The 5,000-nt window shown below is 37.9% G+C and overlaps 1 protein-coding gene across 9 annotated transcripts in view; it reads right to left on the reverse strand.

Moving 5' to 3' along the window:
* Nucleotides 1–5,000, reverse strand: part of LOC135210255 (uncharacterized) — a 266,781-nt gene that overhangs the window by 86,323 nt on the left and 175,458 nt on the right. For 5 of the 9 annotated variants that reach the window (XM_064243116.1, XM_064243117.1, XM_064243115.1 and 2 more), the window contains exon 1: nucleotides 4,479–4,633. The exons of 1 other annotated variant lie outside the window; for it this stretch is intronic. The gene's annotated coding sequence lies outside the window, so the exon portion shown is untranslated. Of the gene's footprint in view, nucleotides 1–4,478; nucleotides 4,634–5,000 lie in introns of those variants that run through there. 3 more of the 9 variants (XM_064243122.1, XM_064243119.1, XM_064243113.1) reach the window with 3 other exon arrangements.

Raw genomic sequence — 5,000 nt, forward strand, 5'->3', positions numbered from 1 at the left:
AAGTCCGTGCCGAGGTTTGTGAGGAAGAAGTGGGACTTATTTTCATAAAAACGTCCGAATCTTGACATCATCAAGATGTTTATCACTCGGTCGCTTAAGGGTTCCTGGCAGTTAAATTTAATCAGTAGTGAGAGAAAGCGTCCTCGCTTCTTATACTTTTAGCTGGCGCTGTGACAGAGGAAATGGAATTATGGAATACAAGTTGAAACAAATTCGGAATTTCTAACGTTCCAGAGACTGAAGAAAAGGTACGTGAAACTTGTCCTAATTCAAGTTGAAACGAATTCGGAATTTCCAACGTTCCAGAGAATAAGGAAAGGGTACTTAGAACTGTTCCTACTCAATTTACGCAAGAAATGCAAATTTCTCGGTAGAAAATACAAGTTGTCTTAACCATAACTGGTTAATGATGTGGCGTATAAAAATGAATACAGGGACTAAATCTTAAAAGTTTTATGATAGCAGTGTAAGAGATATCATCTGGAATATTTTCACAGGTAATAATTGAATTATCGTTATTTTTCCGATTTACATACCATAACAACGTTATAAACAGCGCAGAAAAACAGAGTACGTGAAAAAAAATTACAGTGCCACCTCACGTTCAGTAGCAGGCACTTTTGATGCCAAGCCCTTAAACAGATTTTCGATTCAATATGAAACTATTAGCAAAACACTCCCTGTCTGTGATCGACCAAGCGGCAGACGAAGCGCTAAGTGAGAGAGCAGTGGGGTCTCCACGTCTATGGACGAGAGCCACGAAAGTCAATAGGGAATTTGTCCAGATGTAAATAGGCGTATCCACACGTTCGATTCCTCGCATTCTCTCTCTCCCGTTTTCATTTTCACAATTTCGACCTAGTCGTCAGGGAACCACACCATGATAATCAAGACCGTCGTGTAAGGTATTGTGAACGGTTTATTCGGTCTAGGCAGCTGGAAAAATCTACCTTTGATAATTAAGAAATATAAAGTTCAGCCAACAGATAAATTGCTCGACTCTGGCGTACCGAAAATCCACAATGGGTTAATAACTTGATAAGGTAATCTGACTTTTCCTTCATACTGTAACTGGTAAATCACACTATAGTATCATAACAAATTCCTTCACAACTCAAATGAAAAACAGATGATTGGAAAATCAGAGATGTGACTTCAACATAATTGGGGAGGGGGGGGTGTCCAGGAACCAAACTGTTATAATCAAGACCATCGTAGGGTATTGGGTGAATTGAAACGGTTTTATTCGGTCTAGGCAGCTGGAAAAATCTACTTTGATAATTAAGAAATATAAAGTTCAGCCAACACATAAATTGCTCGACTCTGGCGTACCGAAAATCCTTGATAAGGTAATCTGACTTTTCCTTCATACTGTAACTGGTAAATCACACTATAGTATCATAACAAATTCCTTCACAACTCAAACAAAATGAAAAACAGATGATTGGAAAATCAGAGATGTGACTTCAACATAATTGGGGAGGGGGGGGGGTCCAGGAACCAAACTGTTATAATCAAGACCATCGTGTAGGGTATTGTGAACGGTTTATTCGGTCTAGGCAGCTGGAAAAATCTACCTTTGATAATTAAGAAAAATAAAAAAGTTCAATCAACATATATACTGCTGGCGTACCGAAAATCCACAATGGGTTAATAACTTAAAATAAGATAATCTGACTTTTCCTTAATACTGTAACTGGTAAATCACACTGTAGTATTATAACAAACACTTTTACGACTCAAATGAAAAACAGGTGATTGGAAAATCAGAGATGTGACTTCAACATTATGGGAGGTTCCTCCAGATTTCAAGGTGTCTATTCGCTTACATTTCTCCCAAGCATTTTCCAGGGATATGGATTGGACGAAGTCGCCCAAATGAGTGGCCACTCAGAATCTCCATACCTGGCTTCTTAAGGTGATTTCTCATGGAGGTCCCTTCGTCAGCTGTTTACGTTAACAGAACAAGAGCCACGCAATCGTTTCTGGGTTACATTGCATCATAATATTGGGAGCAATAAGACTGTATCTTGTTATTGTTAAATGAGCAAATATCTTTATAGAATGGTTAAGTTTAGAATAAATGAGTTTTTAATGTGGAGCCATTTTGTCATTTGACAGAAATCGAACTTCGGTTTGGTAATTAGCTCAGCAAACAGTTTAACATTCAGCTCTGAACCTTATTTCAGGTCATACTTTTGCTCCAGCCAATACACACACAAATAATCGCTATAATGCAATGGCACTTAATATTTGAAAGTAATAATGATTGATATATGATAATTGATTAATATTAATTATATAAACAGACTAGTCAGGGCAGAGAAAGGATCTCTCTCTCTCTCTCTTCTCTCTCTCTCTCTCTTCCTCTCCTCTCTCCTCTCTCTCTCTCGTCTCTCTCTCCTCTCTCTCTCTCTCTCGTACGTAAGGACGACAAACATTTGCATGCATTTACGTATAACACATCAATGCGCAAGGCTAAACGTCTTTTGTTTGCATTCAATATAAATTGCAAGACCAAAATCCATAATACTTAAATGCTGTCATTCAAGTTATGTTTTTATACATATATATATATATATATATATATATATATATATATATATATATATATTTATATATATATATATATATATATATATATATTATAGTTAGTATACATCGGTGTATGTTTGTGTTATTCACCATAGCAATGTATAAACAATTCTTTCTGTTTTACTGACATTCTAGCTCAACTGTATCATGACCTATACACTGATACGAAATGATCTAACAGACGAATCTCAATATGAGCTCAGCATTTAGTCACTTGCAAGATTATGCGACTCAACACATTAGCGGTTCCTTAGTAATAACAAAAACAAAAACATTAATAGCTAAATGCACCCCCCCTCGCCTCGTAGCCAGACCGCCAAACTTTATGAGAATCAATACCAACCAGTACACTCTCCCCCACAAAAGCTACAAAAATGAGAACCACTACGACACGGAAACCGCATGAAATGTTGAGAGATGAATACAGAAGGGATATTGTCAGTTTTGTAAATCTATGCAAGAAGACTCGATCAATAACTATGGTTTGCTCCTGTCTGTCTTTATCGGTCATGAATTTAATGCAACACCAATGCAAGGGGATTCTGTTATCAATTGGAAGTTTCAGTTTATGGACGATTTTGTCCATCTTATCAATACACGAAATATGCGTAAATAAAAAGGCTAACGAATTATCCGTTGACTAATGTGTATGACACCGCGTACCGAGAATGCGAGATCGGTAATGTATGCATCCGCAATTATATGGATATCTGTCAACAGGAAGTGGTTAAGGATAAATTATCCAAAAGGATAAGTCGTTTGTATATATATATATATATATATATATATATACTATATATGTATATATATATATATATATATATATATATATATATATATATATATATATATATGATAATATATATATATATATATATATATATATATATATATATCTATAATATGTACATCCATGAAAATTCTTGAAGGTATCTATACAAATTACGGCTCAAGTTGCACTTATAACCAACAGTCAAATATACACACACATTTTGAATTTGGGTTCTTCGTTAACAAAAAAAAATATGCTGCAAAAAAATTCACATCGTAAAAGCAATTTTATTTCACAACGAATGTGTTTTTTAACAGTTCCACTATATGCATACTTTCGCATCAATTCAAGTCTATACGACGAGTTTGTCATTCTCTCTCTCTCTCTCTCTCTCTCTCTCTCTCTCTCTCTACTCTCTCTCTCTCTCGGCAACAATGTGCCGGTATACATTCCGACTGTTCACTTCTGGCTTCGCATTGTCTAGGACAAGTTAATTGTGGCAGTGTCAATACCCATCTTTCATCCAAGCTCTCTCTCTCTCTCTCTCTCTCTCTCTCTCTCTCTCTCTCTCTCTCGGAATAATATGGTATTTTAATCCCTTTTTCTCATTCGTTGTTTAAAAAAATTGCTATTTTAATCTCATTTTGTCGTTAAAATTCTTCACTACACTTCTCTTAGGACACGTATAATAGAATATCTCTCTCTCTCTCTCTCTCTCTACTCTCTCTCTCTCTCTCTCTCTCTCTCTCTCTCTCTCGGAATAAAATGCTATTTTAATCCCTTTTTTCTCTCTTTCTTTATTTAAAAAAATTGCTATTTTCATCTCATTTTGTCGTTAAAAATCTTCACTACACTTCCCTCTTTAGGACATGTACAATAGAATCTCTCTCTCTCTCTCTCTCTCTCTCTCTCTCTCACTGCACTGCTTCCTCCTCCCTTTCCTCTCTCTTCCCGAAAATCCTGCTTCCTGGAGAGCACTTCCGTTATTGTTGCATTCTCCTTCTCCTTCTTCTTCTTCGATAAAAACACCTCGAATTCACCGTTTACCGGGCACTCTCTCTCTCTCTCTCTCTCCTCGCAGGCACGGCACTGCCCAATCATCGTCACGTACCGCACGGGCATAGGACGGCACGAAGCGACGACGACAACGTACACAGCGGATGATAAAAGAGAGGGGAAAGGACGTATACGAGGGGGAGAGAAAAAGAGGCGTGACAGGAGCGTATGAAAAGAGGCAGAAGGAAGCCGAAGACTACACACACACCACGACTCGAGCAATACTGAGCCTGGATCCACAAATGCACTCTCTCTCTCTCTCTCTCTCTCTCTCTCTCTCTCTTGCTCACCCACTCTCCCACCCTCTCTCTCTCTCTCTCTCTCTCTCTCTCTCTCTCTCAATGGAGGCGTTCCTTGCCTTCGACTATGACGAACGTCTGACCGTGGTCCACTGAAAACAATACAAGGGGATGTATCATATGGATGGATATATGTATACCACTACCGTCGGCATCCATGAAGCTTGGCTTCGTGCATATTCAAAACAGCCCAGCAGCTGTTCTTACGGGCTGCTCTAGGAGCAAGAGCCCGTGCTGGCATAAGGTCAGCTGTATCTAAAACAACATAGTAGTTTTGG

Source organism: Macrobrachium nipponense, chromosome 39 (genome assembly GCF_015104395.2).
Source record: "Macrobrachium nipponense isolate FS-2020 chromosome 39, ASM1510439v2, whole genome shotgun sequence".
NCBI classification, from domain to species: Eukaryota; Metazoa; Arthropoda; class Malacostraca; order Decapoda; family Palaemonidae; genus Macrobrachium; species Macrobrachium nipponense.